Source organism: Stenella coeruleoalba (assembly GCF_951394435.1).
Source record: "Stenella coeruleoalba genome assembly, chromosome: 15".
Lineage (NCBI taxonomy): Eukaryota > Metazoa > Chordata > Mammalia > Artiodactyla > Delphinidae > Stenella > Stenella coeruleoalba.
The window spans coordinates 18,634,496-18,659,487 of NC_137161.1; the positions used below are offsets into that span (position 1 = coordinate 18,634,496).

The following is a 24,992-nucleotide window of genomic DNA, read 5'->3' on the forward strand; positions in this document are numbered from 1 at the left end:
CCTGCCGGAACACCAAGACCCTGTCAGCCACATGGCTCCACACTCTGGAAGCCCACACTCCAGAGGCCCTCCTTTCGATGTGCTTCCTCTCCCTGCTGCACAGGTCCTAACCAAATAACATTATTAAGAAAGTGGAAAGACAATCTACAGAATGGGAGAAAATATGCAAATCTGAGAAGGGCCTAGTATCCATAATACATTAAAAAAAAAAAAGACCTCTAAAAACTCAACAACAAAAAGAAAAACAACACAATTAAAATATGGGCAAAGACTTCATTGGACATTTATCCAAAGAAGATATACAAATGGCCAACAAGTATATGAAAAGATGTGCAACGTCATTGGTCATTAAGGAAATGCAAATCAGCCACAATGAGATACTACTTCACACCCCCAAGGATGGCTATAATTTAAAAACATCCCAAACGCAGAATATGACGTGTTGGTGAGGATGTCAGACCTTTGTGCTTTGCTGGCAAGAATGTAAAATTGCATAGCCACCGTGGAGAACAGTTTGGCAGTTCCTCAGAAAGTTAAATATAGACTTAACCACATGACCCAGCAGTTCTACCTCTGGGTACATACCCCAAACAATTGAAGACAGGTATTCAAACAAGTACTTGTACACAGATGTTCCCAGCAGCACTATTCACAGCAGCCAAAAGGTAGGAACAACCCAGATGTCCATCAGTGGATGAATGGGTGAACAAAATGTGATTTATCCATACAATGGAATATTTTTTAGCCATAAAAAGGAGTAAAGTACTGATGCAGTGATAATGTGGAAACACCTCAAAACATCATGCTAAGTGAAAGAAGGCAGACGCAAAAGGTCACATATTGTGTGATTACATTTATGTGAAATGTCCGGAATAGATAAATTCATTGAGACAAAGAGCATATTAGTGGTTGCCAGGGGCTGGAGCAGGGGGAATGGTAGTGACTGATTCATGAGTACAAGGTTTCATTTGGGGATGACTAAAATGTTTTGGAACTAGATACAGGTGAGGGTTGTACAGCATTGTGAATATACTAAATGCCATTGAATTGTACACATTAAAATGGTTAATTTTATGTTATGTGAATTTTCCCTCAAATTAAAAAAATTGCATCATATAGTTTTTGTGATCTCATAAATAACTGTGGCTTTGCTGTCATGGTTACCTTGTGACTGTTGGAATCCATGTACTTTGTAGCATTAATACATTGGGAAAGTTCTTTCCAGCTGTGGGCAAGAAAACACGAAGACAGATGATCCCAAGTGGGTTTCGTCATAGAATAACAGTTAAGGAATATAGCCTTTTCTTTTTGACTTGTGGAAGCTGTTGAAACTTCTACCTTGAGTGCGCCCTTGGTTGTTTTAAAGTGTGATCTGGACTGATAGGATTTGGTCTCTTCATTTAATTTGAAAGAGCGTGTTTAAAGTAACTTTATAGTATTTGGCGATGGAGCAGCTTTTGGTTTTATGAAAATTAGGAGTAATTTCTCAAGAATGTGAGCTATACATATGGAATTGCAGTAAGATTTTTCTGGTGGTTTGCTGTGTTGCACTGCTAGAGACTTCTGTGACACTTTCGAAAGCCATTACAAGTGCTTTTTATTATAAGTGGAATTGGTGTCAGGAATAAGAAATTCTTTGTGTGTGCAAAAACTAAAATCCTTAGTTTCTTATTTTAATCTTATACCTGTTTTGTTTTTTGAAGGAGGGACTTTAAGTTAGATTCTAGCAAAGAGATCTGAGCTTGAGAAGAGCGTCTTAACTCAGAAAGGTAGCAGTGCCTTGCCAGTGATCGTGAAGCTTTTCTTTATGTATGGAGTTGATGCTTCTGCCTCAGGGTCATGCTCTTGCCCCTGTGTTGTATGTAGACTTGTTTCTCAAGCAGATGTTATTTATGCTAGTTGTCTTGCACGCTTCCACCTGGCTCCTCTCATGACCCACAACGTGCCATCCAGGCTAAGGGTTTGCAGACTTGAAGCAAACAAAGGGAAGTGGTTTGTAGTGGATTGAACCCACAGCTAGTTAAAGCTCTTAGAGCAGTGCCTGACACAGAGTAAAAGCTTGACATGTGTATGCTAAAGACAGAAGAATGATGGGGAAAGATCACTCGGTGCTGCGCTGGGTCTTTCTTGGGGTGCGCGGCTTCTCTAATTGTGATGCATGGGCTTAGTTGCCCCGCGGCATGTGGGATCTTAGTTCCCTGACCAGGGATTGAACCCACATCCCTTACACTGGAGGACCACCAGGGAAGTCCCCAGGGTGCTTTTTCGAGGGGCAAACTTGTTAACATTCAGATATTCGTAGTCCCTACTCTCTCGTGTACCCATGCACCGTTTGAAGTTCTGAGACCCTCTGGTATACTCACTTGAGGGCCATTTTACTGGGCATCTCAACCAAAGAGAATGCTTTGGGAAAGAAATAAAGAACTCAAAAGCAGTGGTTTTTCAACTGCTTCCCAAGTAATTTTAGGATCATGTGAAGCATTTCTGGTTGTTTGTTGAAAACATAGTTACTGTCTCATTCATTAAGCAAGAGCTACCATGTGTCTGTCATTGGGTAGAATGGGATGACATAGGGATAAGGGTCAGAGACAAAAGATGAAGATAACATAACTCCTTAGCCCGGAACTCAGTCTAGATCATTTTTTGTACCTCTAGAATCCATGTCAGGAAAACCCCAGGGCTTTGAATGGAAGAGCATCAGAAAATAGCACATCCTTAATGGTACTCACCCTTGAAGTTGTAAGGCTACGCATCAATTAATTTTTAAAAATATTATTCATTTATTTATTTATTTAGTTGCATCGGGTGTTAGTTGCGGCAGGCAGGCTCCTTAGTTGTGGCTCGTGGGCTCCTTAGTTGTAGCATGTGAACTCTTAGTTGCAGCATGCATGTGGGATCTAGTTCCCTGACCATGGATTGAACCTGGGCCTCCTGCATTGGGAGCGAGGAGTCTTAACCACTGTGCCACCAGGGAAGTCCCACACATCAGTTAATTTGATCATTTCTGCTAAGCCATCTCAAACTTAGCCAGGAGAGAAAGATGGAAACTCATTGGTGGAAAGAGATTTTAATGAGTCATCTTGTTCTGATCTATCATCAGAGACAATGAAGTGTGCCTTTTTTCCATTGATATTTTTCAGTTACTACTAGCATTTTTAATCATTTAAAATTGCTAGTTTGTATTTTAGTGACCTCTTCTTACTCTCCCCACCCCCTTGGTTTTTCTGTTTGTGTATAGTTCTGGTGAAAATGAGTTAGGAAAGGAGATTGATGAGATTGGATAGCTCAGCATCCTAGAATACACTTTATCTCTTTTCTCATGAAGTGAGGATATGTCGCTTCTTTTGCAGGACGGGATACAACTGCAGAAGCAACAAGTGAACCTTTAAAGATGCATATGGGGCTGCACAAAGAGAAGAGAGGAACTGGAGAAACCAAGGAAGTAAGGAAAAAGTATGTTTCCTAGGTAAATAGTACACTTCTGAATTTAGGTTTCTTGCATATCAATTACCATTACTTTGTCATGCCTAAGTCTTTATGGCTGTGTTTAATCTTTGTTAAACATTCTTTATTTTCTCCTTCCTTGATTTTTATTGCTGAGCTCTTTGATCAAATGATTCTTTTAATCATTTGGATTAATCATTTGGATTAATCTAAAAATATCTGTATTGAATATACAATTTAGATGACTTCTTAGATCACTTGATAGGAACCTGTTATATCTTAGGTTGACCATTGGGTATTATAAAAGAGTTGTGTGTTGTGTCTCTTGTGATGTGCAGGTTTAGTTCAAGGTCAATTTTTTAGTCTGAGTGCAAAACATACTTCTGCTTTATTAAATGACTGACTTGAAAAACACTGGTTTGAATACCAAATGATCCAAGCCATGTTCTCAGGCTATAGGATGTGTGGTACTGCTCTCTGGAATATGAAAATTAATACTAAAGACAAAGCTGACTGGCCAATAATTAATGTAAATAGGCATAGCCTCCCCTTGATGAACTAGATGTGCCCTAGTAAAGTTATATACTCACATATGTATATACATATACACATATGTATATACATATATGCGTTGGGAACTCAGTTTATTCTGTTACTGAGCCGCTCACAGGCTTAGATTTTGAGGGGTTTTGTTGTTAAAGTTTTTTAAATAAAGGAAATTTACTACCTTATTTATCATTATAAAGTTAAGAACCTTAATAAGTAGAACTTTTTGGAAAGAAAGGGGAGGAAATGGAGTCAGGGTCATTGCTGGTATATAATGGAAGTTCTGTGCACAGCAGCCTGACTTGGATAACTCCATGGCAACATCACTCCCTCCCCACAAGCCTGGGCCACCCAGCCCATGGGAATTTCCTCACAGCTGTCACTTGTGGAACTTCCTGTCTCATGGTGGATTGTGGCAGGCCTACTGTTAGATAGAAGGTATATTCCAGTTTTCTCATTCTTTAACTTTGAGTTGGAAGGTGGAGTAAAAACTATTTAATGGCCTTGTATATCAATCCTCTAAACGAAAAACGGCATAAGACAAGTTTATTACAAGTGCACTTGTGCACACATTTTCTAGTGCTCACCTTCACACCGACTCTGCGTCAGTCACACTGATCTCCTTACGGCTCTTCAGTCAGTCGTGGACTCTTGTCCTCCCAGGTAGCCACGTGGCTCCTGGCCGCCTTCTCCTTCAGGTCTCTGCTGTGGGGGCAAAGTGAATGTGAAGGCCAAAGCCAAATTGGAATCACCAGGAATTTTCTGTGATGTCAGTCTCCCTACCTAGCCCCTGGCAGCACTGAGCCACCTCGCCTAGCTCCAGCTTCCCTCCTTTCGCCCACTCCACTCCTCCTACCTATCAAATGTGATGTTTTGTTTATTCTACACATCATGCTTTTTCTATTTCACCTTTAAGATCTTTTAAAATTAATCTTTCACTTTCAAAGGCACATACCATTTGACTCAGCAATTGCATTTCTAGGAATTGATCTCACATGTAACCTCGCACAGGTATGCAAGTAATCTTGAACCTCCTCAGCCTCTGTTAAATCTTCATGCATGCTTCTGAGTTCAGTAGCACTTGGACTGAGACTAATTATCTCTTGCTGCCACTGTTCCGTTGTTGGCATGGGTCATGTCCCCGTCCAATAACTTGGGCGGCTGCCTGCCTCTTTGCCTGAACTGCAGGCACAGGAGCTAAGTGTCCCCTTTTGGGCTTCTTCTTTTGCACTCCTGTTGCCTTACAGCAATCTTTCTCTTCCCATTTGCGAATATTACAAATGGTTTTGCGTTGCATTTTTTTAGACACTTAGATAATTACGTATAGAGTAATGGTATCTCGACTTAGCCGCACATTAGAATCAACTTAGAAGCGTTATAAATTACTAATGTCTCGTCCCACCACCAAAGATGCTGAGGCAGTTTGTCTGGGGTGAGTTGTAAGCATTGGCATTTTAAAAATCTGCCAGGGTGATTTTCACTGCGGTCAAGTTTGAGGACCAGAAATAGTGTTGATTTTTTCTATACTGGTGATGACTTTGGTCACTTTAAGCTCATCGTAACCATTTAAGTGATTTCTTTGGGTTTGCAAGTTACAGTGGTGTTATATATATTAAAAAATTTGCCTCTTCCTTTATTGTATTTGTATTTCTTACTCGTTTTCATGTTGCTTTGTATTGGAAGGCACTTCTGATCCTATATTAATTAACAGTGATGATAAAATGCTGCTTCACTTTGTGCCTGTTTTTAATGACTGCATGTCTCATTTCTTCCTTGAAGTATACTGTTGACATTTGGTTTTAAATAGTTACTCTAAAAAGGGTAAGAAAGTATACCTTTATTATTAGTTTTAGAATTTTAAAATTAAGAATATCTGTTGGAGTTTAACAAATGAATTTTTGGTATCTGATGACATGATGCAATTTAAAATTTTAACCTATTCCTAGATTCTGTTTATGGTTTTTTTTTAAATTTTTGAGCATAAATTTTGAGTAAGCTTCATCTAGTTTTCTCTCTTCATTTTCTCTGCCAGTTTTAGAATTGGGTTCGTAGAATGAACTAGATAACCTATATCTTGACCTTTTTTAGATATGTTTTCTATAATATGTTTTGTTTGTTTGTGGAGAGTTTGAAATGATCCACTAATAAACCATCAGGGGCGAGTTGCTTTGGAGGCAGGGGTGTAGTTATTTATTTTTTCAAAGATGTTGGTCTAGTTAAGTATTTTAGAATCTTTGTTTTCTAACAATGCTTAAAGCAATGCTTGTCCTCTGTTCTTTTTTTTAATAGTCTATAAATTTCTTGTGCAGTGATTTTGTTATATTTTCTAATTTCATTATTATTTCAGAGCTCTGTTATTTCAAGCAGAATGTTGTCAGATTTTGTCTTCTGTTCAACCAATCTTGAAGATTCTATAACTTATGTGTGAATTTAGCATCTTTAATTTATGGTTGCTTTTGCATTTGTTATGTTTTCTACGTATAATTCGTTTCTTAATTTTTGTATTGCTTAGTCGTCTCTTTCCTGTTACGCCTTCTGTTTTATGGAGTGGCCTTTTCTTCTTTTTAACTTTAAGACAAAATTTAAACGTGAACAATTCTCTTAGTGCTAAAAATAACATTTGTTCCCTAAATTTATTTACTATCATCAAAGCAAAAGCAGGAACTTTCCTTTCCTTCCATATAAGGAAACTCAGTTTCTCCCTGTTTTGGCATCCCCTCTTCTTACTTCTCATCTACTCCAGATATTTTTACCCTTCACATTTTACATTTGTTCTGTGAGGTGCACTAATTCTTCTAGGTTTCAGCCTGATACTCATAAGTATTTTGTTATTCTTGATTAAGTTAGTTAACAACCACTGAAGCCTCACTCTGAGCTGGACAGACACTGAACTAGGTGCAGGAGATACAAAGAGAAAGGTAGCTCTGTCCTTGCCTTCAAGGTCCCTTTCTGGTTGAGGAGGTGGCATGCATGCAAACCCACAATGGCGAAAGACGTGATGTGTCAGGTGTCCTGGAGACACAGGGAGGGAGGGAATGATGTTTGGTGAGTCAGCGAAGGCATCCTGAATGCTGAGTGTTACTGTGCCAGTAGGGCTTTGTTGGATAGAGGATAAAGCGGATGGGCAAAAGCCTGAAGGTACCTAAGTGGCTGGAGAGGAGACTGGACAAAGGGTTGTTGGGGCCAGATTGCGAAGCACCTGGAATGCCTGGCCAACAAATTTCGGCTTTCTGTGGCCCCACCAGAAAGGTTTTAAAGCCGGGGAGTACTCTGTTCAAGCCTGTTTTTAGGAAGATAACTCTGGCTGTCATGTGAGGCACGGACTGCAGGGAGGAAGTCAGTTGAGCAGCTGTGGCAGTCATCCAGGTAAGAGATGATGAGAACTCAAACAAGGTGGTAGCAGCGGCGATGGAGAAGATGAGGTGTTTTGAGGAAGAATCTAAAAATACTCGTTCCTGACTCAGGTGAGATTGGGATTAGAGGATGACTTAGAGGGTTTTCTTGTTTGTTCGTTTTAGGGAAGGTAATAACAGACGGTGGAAATATCGACTACCTTATATCACGGGGTGGATGTTGTGGAGGGGGTCGCAGAGACTACTTTGGAGAGAGACAGAGCATTTTAGGACTTCCTGAGTTTAAAAAATTGTCAACAGATCTAGGAAAACATATCTAGGGGTAATTGGAAATATGAGTTAGAAACTCAGTTGAGATGTAGGGGCCGGAAATAAAGGTTGTGAGATATACTTGCTCCAAGGAGGAGGTCAAAGCCATGGAATAGATATAAAGTTCCCCCTGTGAGAGCATGTAGGCAGAAAAAAGGGCTTAGGTTGGCCTCCTGGCCAAGACCAGTCTTTATGTGCAGGAAGTCAAAATGTACTGAGCCCTGTAATACATGTCCTGCACGGGGCGGTGAGAGCTTTTTCAGATGGCTTACTTTATCTTTTTAATAGCCCTGCGTGTGGAAATTATTACTACCCTACTTCATGGGCCAGGAAACTAAGGCTCCAAGGCATTGTCACTAAGCTAGTAAGTGGGATGCAAACCAGGCCTGAACGCCAAGCTGATGCTAGAGGAAGAGGTAGGGGAGAAGCAGAAAAGAGTGCTGTGGAAGAGATGGTTTCCTACGAGGGGCAGTGGCCACTCACCCAGAGGGTCCAGCAGGAGAAGGAGAAGGAGAAGCTCAGCCCCTGGTTTTCTCAGTTAGAAAATTGATAGTGATTCCACCGTGCTCAGTCCACAGGGTGCGGAGGTCAGCTCACACTGGAGTCAGACCAGCTGAGGAAATGCAGACAGCGCTGTTGACCGCAGCTCTTGGAGACATCTTGGTGGTAGAGGAATGACAAGAGCATCTGGCCTAGGGGGTTGGCATCATTTTGTTTGTTTAGAGATGACAGCTTGAAGTATTCTGATTCACTCATCTCTTTTCCTTTGAGGTCTTATATTTTAGATCGCCTTGTCTCTGGGCTTCTGTTACTTAAAAAAAAAATCAAAAGTAACTGCTGGGTTCCCTTTCACATAACCTGCTTGTTTAACTTGTCAACTTGGAGTCCTTTTCTACGCATTGTTTTCAGATGTTTCCAGGCTGTTGTCTTAGTGACCCACTTTGATTGCTAATTATGTGTGCGATCGTTCCTGAGAGCCCCTTCTTGTTTCTTCTCTCAGGTCTTTCCATTCTGGAAGTGGTTTTCGTCTGTCATGTGAATCTTTTGTTCAGTTCAGCTTCCCCCGGAACTTGAATTCATGGACTGTCTCTCTCTTCTAGATGATAATGTGTTCTTGCATTCTCTTGACAATAGGAGAGCATAGTGCCTAAGTGCCTGCGCTCTGGAACTAGGCTTGCCTGGGTTCAGATTCTGGCTCTACCAGCTACTAGCTGAGTGACCTTGAGCAAGTTACTTTTTGTAACTTCTTTGTGCCTCATTTTCCTTATCTGTAAACTGGAGGCAATAATAATACCTCCTAGCAAGGACTGTGATGAGAGTTGAATGAACCAGTGCACGTAACGGGCTTAGAAGGCACAGTGTCCAGTGCGAGTCGTGTTTTCCACCATTGTTAACTGTTCCTGTTGTTGTTATTGTTCTGGGGGAAAATAGTGGGAGAGGTAATAACCTTTTCCTGATTGTATTTGGGCCACGCAAATAAGTGATAAATTTACAGTCTGTTGGAGCCTCACTTGGTAAACTGGAAATAGGCAAATCCTGGGGACCATGTAGCAGTCCTTCCTGTCATTAAGGAATTCAGCAGTGAACACTGAACCTTTGTCCACAGGTGGCATCTGGAGTTGCAGATGTCTACTGTGTGATCTCACCTTCCCCATGGCAGTGTTCAGTTGACTTCCATTAAACACAGACCATAAAATTTTTACCTCTACCTTTCTGAATAGTTCTTCCCAAAAAATGTTATTTAATTTTGCTCATCTCATCATCAAATAACAGATGCTGGGCAAACCAGCACACAAATTCAGTAACTTTCCTGAAGTCCATGGTGGGGCTGGGACTTAATGAATAAGCCTATGGTATCTGACTCCAGTGGTATTAAAAGAGGAAAAGAGGTTCACTGATATCTGTATATCTATATCTGCATTTATATATAGAGTTGCTATTTTAGTTTAGGCTGCTGTAACAAAATAGGGGTGGCTTATAAACAAAAGACATTTTTTTCTCACTGTCCTGGTGGCTGGGTGCTAGCATGGTCGGGCTCTGGTGAGGGCCCTCTTCTGGGTTGCAGATGGCCTTTTTCTTCTTGTAGCCTCGCATGGTGGAGAGGGGTGAGAGAGCTCTTTAGGGTCCCTTTGATAAGGGCACTAATCCCATTCATGAGGGTTCCACTGTGATGACCTAATTATCTCCCAAAGCCCCCATGTCCTCATACCATCACATTGGGGGTTAGCATTCCAACATGAATTTGGAGGGAGGGTGACACAAACGTTCAGTCCATGATAGGTGCCAATCTCTAAAGCCATGTTTATGAACATGCCATATTTTCTTTGACAGTGAAGATGTGCTCTTTTTACAAGTAGAAGAAAAATAAATCTCATTGAACAAACAAAAAAGTAATAACAAAATGCTTGCATGACAAACATAATAAGGGGAAATACTATCAGCTAAGCTCTTCGAGTTTTTAAGGAAAGCGAGCAGGCTTGTGAATGAGGGAGCCAGTAATCCTTTAAGAAACCTTTGCCAGAAATTTGCATAGTCTCAAATCAACTCCTTCAACTTATTTATTATCTATAAAGGAAAGAAAAGATAGTAACTTTACAGTGCAGAAAGCACCTTAGCCAGAGATGAAGGTCAGCATCACCAGTAATAAGACAAGCAACATCAATGAAACCCCATGATATGATGCACTAAGAAGAACACAACATCATTTCTGTGGCATTTTTGCCAGAAATGCGTAACCTCAGTGTAATCACGAGAAAACATCAGGCAAACCCACATCAAGGGACATTCAGCAAAATAACTGATTAATACTTTTGAAAAGTGTCAAGGGCATGAATAACAAGGAAGACTGATAAGCTGTTACAGACCACAGGAGACTAAGAAATAACGACGAAATACAATGGGGATCCTGGATAGGATCCTGGGACAGAAAAAGGACATTAGTAGAAAAAAACTGGTGCAATATGAATAAGATCTTTGGTTTAGTTAATAGTACTGTGCCAATATTAATGCCCTGGTTCTGTTCAGTTAACTATGGTTATGTAAGATTTCGGGAAGCTGGGTCAGGGACATAAGGAAACTCTCTGTACTATTTTTGTAACTTTTCTGTAAGTCTAAAATTAGCTCAAAATTTAAAATTTTCTGTTTTTTCTCTATCTCATTTTTCTTTTAAGTAAAAAGCCATCATGGGATAGAGAAACTATTTGATTCTGGGTAGAAACTGTCTTAAGAAGAGGAAAGAAAGCTTACAATTATGGTCCCTTCTCCAAGTGGGTAACTGTTAATGATGACCTCTCACAGTGTTGCCTCGAGACTCATTCCAGATATGTTGAATTTCCGAGACCTTTTTAAAGGGTACAGTAGTAAAAAGCTATGCTGATGGGAAATTTTTCTGAAAATTTTATGAGGCCAAGTGGATAGAAAATTAGTGCAAAATACTGCACTTAGGGGAAAAAAAAATCCAAACCAGTCTTAAACAGAGCTATGGGTGGGTATCACTTAGTACCCTGGGGTTCTCTGAAGATACTGCTCAGCATTTGCTGCTGAGCCCAAAATGGCCTGAAAATTGGTGTACATCCATGCAGAGACGACCAGATCCAAGTGATCCTCTGGAGGCATGTGGAGATGAAAGTCCCTCTTTCGTCATTAGAGGCCAAATTAAAGCCCTGTAAACAGAAAAATCTTAAAAGCGAGGGGTTCATGACTTGTTCAAATGAAGAATGCTGCAAAGGGACACCACATTGGGAGTGTGCATGGAGCCTGGGAAGGATGTGGAGGGTTGCACTCCGTCAGAGTACATCTCACGCTGTCCACAGGAGACGAGATGCCACACTGGCCTGGGGCAAACATTCTGCTTGCTGCAAAGTTGGGCTTGCTGCATACCTAGGTTGAAAACCTTCTTAGAAGTTCTAAATTTGTTCCTCAGGCAACCACCTGATTAGGGATTCTGTTTCCCAGGTGCCCTCATGTTAGGAAAGGACAACTCTGGGTAAATTTCAGAAGCAGTGGGGCTGCTGGAAAGCTATACCCCCTCTAAAATGGGAGGGTGGGGTAAGATCTAACGTGTCTCCATTGAGTTTGGTTGGTATTAAACCAATTCTACCCCCACTCAATTAAGAATTTAATAATCTCAGTGAACTAAAACAAATCATATTTCTGAACTTACAAAGCTGGGGACTAGATCATTTACTTATTGAGTTAACAAAGATTTTGTGAGCACCCTTTGCAGGCCAGGCACTGTATTAGGCCCTGAGAACACAGAGGAGCAAGACAGCTGAGCTCCTCACAGAGCCCACAGGCCAGGAGACTGTGCCTCCGAGCCGGAGCCGGCCAGCGCACCAGCCCATTCAAAGGTGCCTCCGCTAAAAGGACCTGGTCCACACGAAGATAAAAGTTTCCCTGTAGATAATCCTGTAACTTTTAAACCTCACCGTATATGTTTTATGTTATTTTAATTTCCTTCCAATAGTGCTAGAAAGAAGAGGTGTTTTCATGGGTGGTTCATATATTTAAATTACATAATTTGGAAGCAGCATTTGCTGCCTTTAATCGTAAAACCTTCCCCGTCCCCTGGCCGCTCCCCTCAGGCTTTGATGCTGAAGACACTTGGGTAAGGCTTAGCGGGTTTGCTCAGTGCCTACGGCCATCAGAAATGTGTTTACCAAGGCAGAGTGAGCTCTGAGAGGCGCAGCGTAGCCAGCTGGCAGCATCCAAAGGGAGCCAGCCCTTCTCTGCTGCTGCCTGGACTTTTCTCCCTTCCTGAATTTAATATCTTGGGTCAGATTCCAAACTGAACCTCAAAGCAATGACCAGTTAGAGTGGTGCTAACTAACTTGATTCCACAATGCTGTTAGTAAGCTTTTCCCTGGCCCTCCTTCCAGAGGCTCTGGGCCTTCTTATCCAGTAGAGATGCTGTGAATTGGTAAAATAGTTATTGTAATGAATTTTTAGTTACTTTACATAAAGAGTGCAGTGGATAAATGATTAGCAGTATTTGTTATTTATCAGATAGAAAAATCAAGAATTTTTTTTTTTTGGTCAACAATTAATTTTGAAGACTCACCTCTTCTAATCCATGGAATATATGAATGGATGATCATTTTTTCAAAGTACTTTTGCAGAACAAAGTCCACATTCATCAGCAGAGCTTTCTGCCATCTGATCCCAATCTCTTTCCAGCCTCAAATCTTTTAACCCGCCCCTACCTATCTTTTATTAAGTTCTCTGTACCATGTATTTTCACATTACCAACCTTTTTCTTCCCTGTCTCTGCCTTCAGGTTCCAGGTCATCCAGTGCTGCTACCTTGAGGCCTTCCTTGGTCTTCCTCGGTCGTTATCATCAGTCTGTTTTTCCGGTATCCCAAGCCCATAGTAGCAGGTTCCCTATGGCACACAGCGCGCACCACTTTGTGATGCTTCTGTTGACATGGCCTTCTCCTCTCCTGGGTAGTCAGCTCCTTGAGGTGTCAGGGACTTATGCATTCCATTCATCTCCATATTCTCTAAATATCCAGCATAGTGAGTTTGCTCACATTGGTTGAGTGCTTATACAGTTCCAGCCACTGTCTAAGCATTTTGTATATATTATCATGTTGAATTGTCCTAATAACCCCATGAAAGAGAACACTTATCCCTTTTTCACAGAATAGGAAACTGGGACACAGAAAGGTTAAGGATTTTGCCCAAAGCTACAAAGTGGTAGAGTTGGAATTTGAACCCAAGCAGTCAGTTAGGGGTCAGGGCTTCTAGCCACTACTTGCTACTAGAATAATACACTATAATGCCTGGGCTCTTTATGTAATACTGACATAATCATAGCTAGCTTTTGTCGAGTACCAGCTACAGGGCAGGTACTGAGCTTAAGCGTTATATGTTTATCATCTTAATCCTCACAGAAACCCCATGAGGCACATGTAGTTAGAGGAAACGTATTCAGAGGGCTTGGGGTTAAGCAACTTGTACTAGGCGATTCTGCGGTGTGTGCCTAGGAAATGTTTGCAGGTAAATGAACAAATGGATGCATGAAGATAAGGGAGAGGATTCGGGAAGAGAACTAATGTGTATTGAGTGCCTTCCATTCTTTTCCATAGCATATGTTTTCCCAACATTTTATTATGAAAAATTTCAAACATACTGCAAAATTGAAAAGATTTTACAGTGGGCAGCCATCCACCCACCACCAGGTTTGACCATTAACATTTTACTCTGTGCTTCCTGTTCCTCTGTCCAGCCGTCTGTCCATCCTATTTTTTATGCATTCCCTCTCAGTGCTTCAGCATGCCTATCACTAAGTAGAGGTTGTTATTTGTTTATAGTTTTTTTTTTCTTTTGAGGTAAGATTGGTACATTTCATTGTAGTTAAATTTTAACTGTACATTTGCTGAGTTTTGACAAATGCATACACCTGTGTAACCCAAACTCCTACGAGGGTATCATTATCCAGAAAGTTGCCTCATATCCCTTCCCAGTCAGTGCCCACCCCTACTTCCCAGCAGAGCGTTTACTATTTTTATGTTGTATTTTTATGTGCTTTTTTTTTGTTCCATAAGAATTTAAGGTGACTCATTTAGGTCCATAAAAGCATAAAGCATAAATCATAAACGAGAAGTAGTTGGAAAAAAGGAAACTAAGGTAGGAATGATCCAAGAGAGCACCTATGATATGCTAGGCACTTTTATAAGTAATATATTACTTAATCCTCATAAGAGGTATGCATACTTATTTCCATTTTATAGATGAAGAGGCTGCAAAGTTATGTGGCTAATAAGTAATAGGGATACTCTTGGACTCCAGAGTCCATGCTTTTTCCACTCTAGCCCCAAAAAAGCAAGACAACAGGCAAATCAAAAGTTTATTTAAAAAGTTAACATGGGGCTTCCCTGGTGGCTCAGTGGTTGAGAGTCCGCCTGCCAATGCAGGGGACACGGGTTCGTGCCCCGGTCCGGGAACATCCCACATACCGCGGAGCAGCTGGGCCCGTAAGCCATGGCTGCTGAGCCTGCGCGTCCGGAGCCTGTGCTCCGCAACGGGAGAGGCCACAACAGTGAGAGGCCCGCGTACCGCAAAAAAAAAAAAAAAAAAAAAAAAAAAGGTTAACATGGTCACCAATACGTGCTCAAGTAATTTGTAAAATTGTGTTACCTCATCATGTGCGTAGTTTAGATATGGGAGATGGCAAAGGCGGAGGCACTGAAATAGTCCTGCAGAGTTTGCAAAGTGCTGTAAAATCAAGGTTGGCTTTGAGTTATCCTGTATGGCCATAGAGATGGGATTCCATGTCCTCAGTAAGAGAAAAAGGCAACTTTTCCAGAATTGGTTATAACAGTGGGAAGTCTTGAAATGGTCCCATTGCTTGTTAAATCAACAAGGAAGCATCTTATACATGAAGGAGCCTTGGTCAGAGATTTCGACTTTGACTTTAAGAGGGTTTGTTTATTCATTACATTAAGAAAGGGTAAAGGTAATCTTTGGTAAAAGAATTGCAAATCTCTGATAGGGAATCTTAGAAATCATTATATCTGCTACCTTCTGCATTCTATGTTGAATCTACTTCATGATAATAGATTGGATATACAAATAAAGGGTAAGGAAGAATTGAAGATTACTTTGAGTTTTCTTACTTGAAATGTCAGAAAAAGGATTGGGTCTGTTATAGTAGGAAGCTTATCACTGGGCTCCTGGATAAAATTAGAGAGAGACTTTGAAAAAGAAAGGAAGACAGGGGTGTTAAATTGATACCGACTTGGCAATATCAAATAGAAGAATTTCCTCTTCTGTACTGTGGCCTCCAGCGTGGTGGGATGATCCTCGTGTTAGGCTCTGTTGGGCTGTGAGGACCAAGACATGCTCGTGTGGCCTTGGGTGATGGAGTGAAGAATCATGGGACCCAACTCGGTGGTCAGGCCTGTGGAGACCTACAGCAGTGACTCTGGAGACCACTGGCCATGAGACAGGTTTCTAGCAGTCCTGCTCTGCTGTCCCTATCTGTCAGTTGCCTCCCCCTTCCTACCCTCACCTCCGGGATCCCATGTACAAAGCTTGCAGAGAGAGCACTTTCTGAGTCTTTCAGGCCTTCTACCTTGTACCTTTGGTCCTCTGGGGAGCAGGAAAGGGAGAGGCAGCCAACTCACCAGTAGAAAGAGCCACGTTAATGGTGGCTGCCAGTGATAAATATTAGTTCTTCCTCCCCAGGCAGCAGCAGTTATCTTTTTTTTTTTTGATAACTGTATCTTTTTTTTTTTAACATCTTTATTGGAGTATAATTGCTTTACAATGGTGTGTTAGTTTCTGCTTTAAAACAAAGTGAATCAGCTATACATACACATATGTCCCCATATCTCCTCCCTCTTGCATCTCGCTCCCACCCTCCCTATCCCACCCCTCTAGAGGGTCACAAAGCACTGAGCTGATCTCCCTGTGCTATGCGGCTGCTTCCCACTAGCTATCTGTTTTACATTTGGTAGTGTATATATGTCCATACCACTCTCTCACTTTCTCCCAGCTTCCCCTTCCCCTTCCCTGTGTCCTCAAGTCCATTCTCTACGTCTGCGTCTTTATTCCTGTCCTGTCCCTAGGTTCTTCAGAACGCAGCAGTTATCTTTAATAGACTGCTTTAATTGAAGAGAAGTTTTAAAACATAATGTTGTTTTCTGATTATAAAAGCCATTCATTCTATGGTAGAAATCTGAAAAATATAAGAAAGCATAATGAAGAGAATTGAGATTCTTGCAGGTGGTACCCTAACATGCATTCTTTTGAGGCATTTATTCATAAATTGTTTACATACAGTGTGAAGTCATGCTATATATACATTTTGCGTCTTGTTTTGAAAATATTTACTTATTTAATTATCACGTCTTATAAAATGTAATATTCTAAACATTTTCCTATATCATGAAAATTATTCATAAGCACAATTTAAAAGAGCTATTGATATTCCATCTACTATATGGACAGCACTCTGTTTTCAGCCTACTTATCTCATTGAATTTGAAGTGAGTTTCGTGTGAACAGCATATAGTTATCCATTCTGACAGTTTCTACTTTTTAATTGGTGTATTTAGACCATTTACATTTAAGGTAATTATTTATATATTAAGATTTTAATCTGCCATTTTATTATTTGTTTTGCTTCCGGTTTCTCTTTTCTTGCCTTTCTCTGGGTGACTTGAACATTTTAAAGGATTTTATCTTACTTGTAATATTTTTGAGTGTATCTCTTTGTATCATTTTCTTAGTGGTTGCTCTGAGTATTACAAGATACATATTTGACTTATAACAGTCTACTGGTATCAGCGTTTCACCACTTTGAGTGAAATGTGGAAACCTTACTTCCATCTAGGTCCCTTTAATCCCCACTTCTAAATATAATTATCTTGAGCATCAGGTGGTATTATAATTTTTGTTTCAGTCATTAAATATGATATAAAACTCATGAGGAGAAGGATAGCCTATTGTATATACTCATTTTCTTTTTCTGTTCCTTATTCCTAACTGATATGCCAAAATTTCTTCTTTTATCATTTCCTTTCTCTTTGAAGAACTTCCTTTAGCCATTCTTTAAGGGTAGGTCTTCTAGCTACACATTCTTTTAGTTTTCCTTAGTCTGAGAATGTCTTTTCCCCTCCAGTCTTGAGGTATAGTTTCCCCAGATATAGAATTCATGGTTGACAGTTCTTTTCTTTCAGTGTTGACAATATTGTGCTACTTCCTTCTGGCCTCTGTGATTTCAAATGAGAAATCTGTTGTCATTTGAATTGGTGTTCCCTTATAGACAATGGGTTGTTTTTCTCAGTTTTCAAGGGTTTTTCTTTGTCTTTAATTATCAGAAATTTAATCATCATGTGTCTTGTCATGGATTTCTTTGAGCTTATCTATTTGAGGTTTGCCCAGCTTCTTGAAGCTGTAGGTTTGGGAAATTCTCAGCCATTATCTTTTTGAATACTCTTTCAGCCCCTTTCTTTTTATTCTCCTTCTGGGACTCTGATGATATGAACATTGGATCTTTTGTTACTGTCTCACAAGTTCTTGAAGCTCTGTTCATTTGTTTTCAGTCTGTCTTCTCTCTTTTGTTCACATTGGGTAAGCTCTGCTGATCTGTCTTCAAGTTCATTGATTTTTATCCTCTGTCATCTCTATTATTAAGCCTATCTAGCAAGTTTTTATTTCTATTATTATGTCTTTCAGTTCTATAATTTGTATTTGGTCCTTTTTATAACTTCTGTTTCTTTGATGAGTTTTTCTAGTTTTTCATTTATTTCTAGAGAATTTGTAATTGCTTGTTGCAGCATTTTTGTGAGGGCTGCTTTAAAATTCTTTGTAAGCTGATTCCAACATCAGATTCATCGTGGTATTGGTGTCGGTTGATCGTCTTTTCTCATTCAGGTTGTGAGTTTCCTGGTTCTTGGTAGGAAGGGAATTTTCCATTCTGTTCTGGACATTTTGTCTATTATGTTAGGAAACTCTGGGTCCTCTTTAAACCTTTTGTTTTACCAGGAAGTCACTCTCTTTAGGTTTAGCACACAGGTTGGGATCTACTGTTGTGGGCTGTGATTCCAATGATGATTTACTTTTCAGAGGCTTTGCTGTTACTGTTTTGGTCTGCTTGGTTTATCTGGTGCAGCTGGGGCTCCCACTGGGCCCTGCTGGTGCTATCTGATGAAAGGGAGAAGTTTCCCCAGGCCATGCTGCCTGGTGCCTTCAGGTGGAAGAAAGAAGTCTCCATCCTGCTGGAATAAAGAGTACTTCCTGGGGGCCCTGCAAGGAGGGAGAGTGTTTTCCCAGATTATTTTAATATCAGTGGGATCCTGAACTAGATCCTCCTTGTTGGTGCTGCCAGCTGGCCTGGTGTTGTCCGCAGAACTCCCGTTCTGTCATAGGGAAGGATAAGCCTTCCTGAGCTGCCTTATGTTGCTACACTGGGACTTGGGAAACATTTGGCTTGGGCCACCTTCTTCAGTTGGATAGGGGAGTCATAGGATGCCCTGCTGCTGTCTTGTTCCTTTAGCCCTGGGATCCCTAACTTGTTCACCTTCCTTTTACCCCCTTTCAGACTTCTTCTTTGGTTGCCTCTTGTATTATTTCCAGAGTTTATAGTTGTACTTAGCAAGGAGGCTGGGGGAGAAATGGTTTACAGCATCTTGTCCACGACTGTGACAGTGTTCTATTTAACCATTCATCTTTTGGATGATTAGGTTGTTTTAAATGGTGACTACTATAGACATCGTGATGATGGGGTGTGGGGGGTGGTTCCATCGGCCTTGAAATTTGAAAGGCTTCCTTACTCCACAGACCCACAAGCCTGGGCCTGGTTGGCCTCCCAGTGCAGGCTGTTACTCATCTGTCTTCCGTTTGCTGGGCTGTGATGTCAGCTCTTCGTGTCTGCTTTAAAGGCAGGCATTTCTTGTTGTTCTTATGCTCGTTGAATAATGCAGTAGTTTGTCACACTTCTAGCATGATTACAACAGATAAACTATGGCCTTTTTAGAGCCCTTTTCTCAGCCTCTCTTTTGGTTAATTTTCTCTTTTGGCAAAGATTTTGTATTAAATTCAGCCCTGCAGATTGTATTTAATTGTGATTTAACTGGGAGATATTTAATTTTTTATGTGAATATTTCTATTTCAGGGCTGCAAAACAGTGGCCAAGTTTTTTCATAAATTAGTGTGAAAAAGTTTTTGACATTTTTCCATTTGCAAATGAGGAATTCGAGGTCATCTCAGTTCTTCCACAGTAAATGTGTCTTAAGAAAAATCAGAGTGGGAAATCCTTTTTATTGGAAGCCATGGGTCCCTTTGTATAGTTTACAATAATAGTTTTGCACAAATAATTTCAGGTTAAAATTGCATACTATTTATTCCCACCCATTTCCTTTATTGGCTGTGACACACAGGAATTACGCCCATTGCTTGACTAACCTTTCTGACCTTTTGTTACTTGGCTATAAATTGACTTGGGTCTTTTGCAAAAACACTGTCAGGGGGGAAAAATCTTTTTGTTAGAACCCAGCCAATTCCTGCTTCAGTGCAGAACAGTTTGTTCTGAAGAAATGAGCCAGTTCAGTGAACAGAAAAACATAGCCATGAACTGGCATCGCCGAAAACTGCAAACGCGATTGCCCATGATCATTGCACAGAGCAAGGGAACTTTATAAAAGAATGAAGCTATGGGGAGAAAAATACAGTTTGGAGTTCCACTGGCTTTAGGTAAATGTAATTGACTTGTTAGAGTTATAACCACATAAAAAGGGTTTCTTTTTCTGAGCTCTGGCAGTCACCACCATTTTACCATTTTCAATGGGAATTCTGTTAAATTCTCCCTCTGCCTACTCTCATAGCGGCAGGCTGCTCTGGTAGGTCGCAGCCCCTGCATTTCAGTGGCTCTTCCCACCAGCTTGGAAGCTTTTTCGGCTCAACACTGTAAATATTTCCTGAGTGACTGCTCTGGGTAAGACCAAGTCCTGGGTTCACCCCCCAAAGAAGATATTTATAGTGGTCTAGTGAATTACAAGAAAACATGAAAAATAATTACAACATGGCAGGTGCAGTAACAGACAAAGGTACGAGACACAGTCAGTACTTGACAGACTGTCACAGAAGTGGGGCCATTTAAAAACTGTCTAGGACTTTGCCAAATAGATGAGAGGAGGAGGGTATTCTGGGCAAAAAGGGGAGTGTGTGTAAAGTTGAAGAGTGATGAGACAACATAGGGCTCCGGTACTGTAAGTAGAATTGCTTGGCTATAAAGTACAAGGAGGCAAAGGAGTGGTGGCCAGTGAAACTGGAGATGGGCAGGGACCAGATAACATGTCTCAGATGCCACATGAAGCAGTTTGGAGTTTATACTGTAGGCCGTGGAGGCTGTGTAAGAGCTTTGAAGCAGGGCGATGGGCAGAGTTGGAGTGGGAAGACTTGGGTTTGCAAGGGACCATGAGCTCAGAAAGGGTGGGTTGGGCCAGACTAAGAAAGGACCATGACACCAGGCTCAAGTGGGTGGACTTTATGCTGCAGGGAATCACTGAAGACAGTGATCTGTGTGTCTAAAGGCTAACAGGGGGAAGGGGGCAAGTGTATATGCAGGCGGTGTAGGTCACTGAAGTCACCGCAGCTGTTTGCAGGCGAGAGGAGAAGGTCAGTACTCAGAAACCGTGCAGAGGGGCCACCTTGGTGATGGGACAGTGCAGGGAGTGAGGAGGCAGGAAGCCTGAGACTTCTGCCTGACTGTCAACATGCCTGTCCAGGATGCTTTCCCCATAGACTGTCTTGTTTATTTTTTGAAGTGAACATTACCCTATATACACTCATACCGTTCCCATTTTATAAAAGAAAACTGAGGTTTGGGAGGTTAAATACATCACCCAAGACCCAAGTGACCTGCACTAGGAAGTTGCTGAGTCAGGGCTGGGACTCAGGTTTATCTGACTCCCACTATAGTGACAGGCCACCTTGGAATAGAACCTGCTAGAACTGAGCTGCCCACTGTCAGCAGGTCTCACAGTGTCTACATACTCACTATAGGAGCTATGCTTATAAATAATAGCTCTGCTAATACTTAGATGTTAGTATTAATGTTAATAAAATTAACATTTTAAAAGCCTATTTTTCTTCTTAACCTGTCATCTTATGAAAACATCAGGTTCATGATTTTATTTCTTAAAAATGCATCATTTTGGAAGAATTGATCTGGAGGAAGTCCCAACCAAATTGGTAAAAAGTTAAAGGACTGTTTATACTTAAAGGAAATGTCATGTTTTAATGTTCAAGTGAGTATGTGTTATAACAGTTTGTATTAGAATAATGAACTATGGCTTTCAGTAATTAGAGAACCTTTTAGGACTAACATGAAGTTAATGTGGTGATTTTTAGTAAATATATGTTTTTAAAGGTCTCAGAAAACATTTTTCAGGTAAATCTACTACAGCTAAAGAAGGGGTTAACTAAGTAGAACTTATCTTCAATTAAGTCCCAGGATAAATGAATGATTCTATGAAATATTCATTCTATAGTCATGCGGTCATGGATTCCAGGGTAAGGGCTTACGAGGAAGGTGAGAAAGAATCAGAAACAAACCTGGCCCACTCTGTATCAAACACGTATTCTTGGGGCCTTCCCTGGCGGTCCAGTGGTTAGGACCCCATGCTTCCACTGCCAAGGGCCCGGGTTCAGTCCCTGGTTGGGAAGCTAAGATCCCACTAGCCGTGCGGCCAGAAAAAAAGGTGTTGGGGGGGACATATTCTTGGTTAATGGATCAGCCCCTGTTTAGTTACCAAAGGGTAACTGTCCCATCTGGGATTGGAGCCTCGAAAAGGGAAACACTGTCCCATCTGGGATTGGAGCCTTGAGGTTCCAGCATCAAAGGCTGTAATTATGGGATGTTGCAAGCTGTCTCTTTGCCATCTCATTTTCACCCTTCCTTTGCTTCTTGAAGTGGAACCAGAAATACTGTTTTTGAGAGAGAAAAATGCTGGGAATGTGGGAAAAGTGTCTAAACCTTACACCAAGTCTGTCTTATTATTTTGTGGCATCACTAGTCAAAGAAAATTTGCTGGATTCTTAAGAAAACATGAGTATCTCCTGTGAGTGAGCTGTGGAACTGTAGCAAGCTCCTCTGCCAAAACAGAGATTATATATAGCACAGGGGAGGCAAGAGCCCCGCTCTCCTCCCGGGCCTGAGCAGAGCAGGAGAAGCACTTATGTAACGGGTGTGCTCATTGCTTCTGCCCTCAGCTCACACAGCTGGGCCTCACGGCTCTTTGTTTGCCTCCGCATTAACTCTTGCGTGCTTCCTTCGCGGATGCAGGCCCGTGCCCGGCACATAAGGAGATGCTGGACATGCAGAACCCAAAACACAGCCCCTGACAGCCTCAGTCCAGTGGAGCAGGCAGGCAGGCAAGCAAGGGGAGCAAGAGGCTGTGGGCCCTGGAGCCGAGGGGAGGAGGCACAGCAGAGGGGGGAGGGGGACTCGCCAACCATGCCTGGGGCCCCTGGTCATTTGGGGAGGCCCCTCCAGCCGGGAACAAAGAGAAATTCCTCACCTCCCTACACCTTACTTTCCTCTGCTCTAAAAAGATTGTAATGCCCACACCGCACATAGGTATTGAATGATGCTGTCAAACCCGAACGTGTAACTCATGCAGTGGGCCTTGCCCAGAACTAGCACTCAGTGGACATTTTGTAAATATTAATTTCTCTGCCTCTTTCCTTTCCTCAAACCCCCAGACCCAGTTCTACTTTGTTGTTACCTCGCTGAGAAACATGGTCCCCTTTGTGAACTCTGTCAGTATATCTCTCTTGAAGCTCAAAATTCTTTCATCTTCACCCCCTTTCTCCTTTTTGCTTCCTGTCTCCCAGGATAAGTATCCCAATTCCTTTCCGCTTTTCCTGGGCGACTGTGGTCCAAGGGTGAGAGGTGCGGGAGTCGGGGATGGCTTCTGGGGGGAAGGGTGGTGTTGCCGTCACAGGCAAATCGCAGCTCCCTCATCCTCCTAGTCGAGGTCCCCTTAAAGCTCCCCAATAGGTTTGGGAGTTCCAGGCTCCTGTAGCATTCCCTGTGTCATCCTCTCTTGCTTCCGTTCACTGAAAGGAGAAGAGAGAGTATGGGAGTAAGGGTGCCCTTTGCAAGTTGCCTAGTCTAGAACCCTTTCTCTCCTGCAAATGTTCTCCTCCCAGCCAGGGTCCTGCTGGGCACCCTTCAAAGGGATCTCATCCTGGGATCATGTTTGGCCCCATTTGTCCTAATGTCGTCAGAGTCCGTACCTGAAGGGCTTAACGAGAGGACACTCAGGGCACGCATCTGTTCCCTTCCCTGCCAGGTTCGTGGCCTCCCCTTCTTTCTCTGCTCCTCCCCAGACCCCCTGCCAGCCAGCCCCCAGTTGCTGACACATCACTGTCTAAGGCAGTGGTTCTCAACAGGGGATGTTTGGCAATGTCGGGAGACTTTTTTGATTGTCACAACAAGGGACAAGATGGGAGGTGCCACAGGCGCCTAGTGGGTAAAGGTCAGGGATGTTGCTAAATATCCTACAGTGCAGCCCCCAGAACAAAGAATTATCTGATCTAAAATGTTAGTACCAAGGTTGAGAAGCCCTGCTGTAAGGGGTTTCCCACACGAGTCCCTTTCTTTGTGCTTTCCTCTCCATGTCTGCGCTTTTAGGGGCTTTTGTTAACCCCCAGAGCGCCTCCTGCCCAGTGGGTGGCCTCACCTCTCTGAGGTCTTTTCCATCCCAACTTCAGTCAGAGCTGATTCTCACCCCAGAGTTTCCACACGGCTTGTGTCCATTCACTGCAACACTTACCGCCCTTGGCCTTCTAATAGCCCCCTTCAAAATGATTTATTCTTTCTCCTTTGAAAGCAAAGTGAGAGCTTGGCTATAATGAGGATGACCATCCAAACCCCAGTTTATATAATAATAATATCCCAAGGCCGCAAACTTTTATAACATGGAATGAACACTGGACTTGGCATCAGGAGATTCAGTCTGGTCCCCAACTATAACACTCCAGCTCTGTGACCATAGACATAACTATTTCCCTGAGCCCTGGCGTCCACACAAGTAAGGTAGAGATAATGTCCATTTCGTAGGATTGTTTGCAGCTATGAGGAAGGAGATGTTTGCTCAGAACCTGGTACACAGTGATCAGTCCAATGTAGGTTGAAACTGGAAATGATTCCAGGGTCCCAGATGTGACCCTGAAAACAGAATTGTTTCCTATTGCCTTGATAGCAGCAGTCCTAGTTCCAGATCACATCTCAGTGTTGCTCCTTACATGAGAATGAGTAGGAGCCGTAGTACCAGCACATCCTATTCACTGAAGAAGTACTAGAGTATTGATACTTTCCCCTAATCCCATGGAAGCAGAAATCCCATATGCTTCTGACTCCCTGCTGTTTTAGAAGGAGATATTTCTCCCTCACTTGGAACATCAGAGCCCTGGAACCATAGCCTGGAGGTTGGGAGGTCTGCCCTGCCCTGAGGTAACCAGAAGTCGGCTGGCTGCCTGGTAAAGGGGCTGCTGAGGCATGAGAGGGACACTGCCTCCATTCACTCCCACCACTTTCTGGTACACGGAGACCAGCACCGAGGAAGTAGTATCACATTTTGTTCAGACATTATGTTACATTTACTTTTTGCCACAGTGCCAAGAGGTTAGAGCTAGGGCTAGGGATATACAAATCATCAGCAGTGGAAATAACATCTAGTATTTGCCTAAAGAGTTTCAAACTTAATTCCTCAATATGTGGTCGTATCTCTAGAACAGAGAGGAAATCTTTGCACATCAAGGAAGAACTGATTCCATCCTTGGAGATAGCTATGAAACATCCTAAGGCCTGCACAAAGGTTGCTGGC

General features: G+C 42.0%; 1 protein-coding gene across 6 annotated transcripts in view; it reads left to right on the forward strand.

The window, feature by feature from the left end:
• ZHX3 (zinc fingers and homeoboxes 3) overlaps nt 1-24,992 on the forward strand; it is a 126,027-nt gene that overhangs the window by 58,409 nt on the left and 42,626 nt on the right. For 3 of the 6 annotated variants that reach the window (XM_079944481.1, XM_079944482.1, XM_079944483.1), the window contains exon 2: nt 3,351-3,453. The gene's annotated coding sequence lies outside the window, so the exon portion shown is untranslated. Of the gene's footprint in view, nt 1-625; nt 666-3,350; nt 3,467-24,992 lie in introns of those variants that run through there. The other 3 variants (XM_079944480.1, XM_079944486.1, XM_079944484.1) reach the window with 2 other exon arrangements.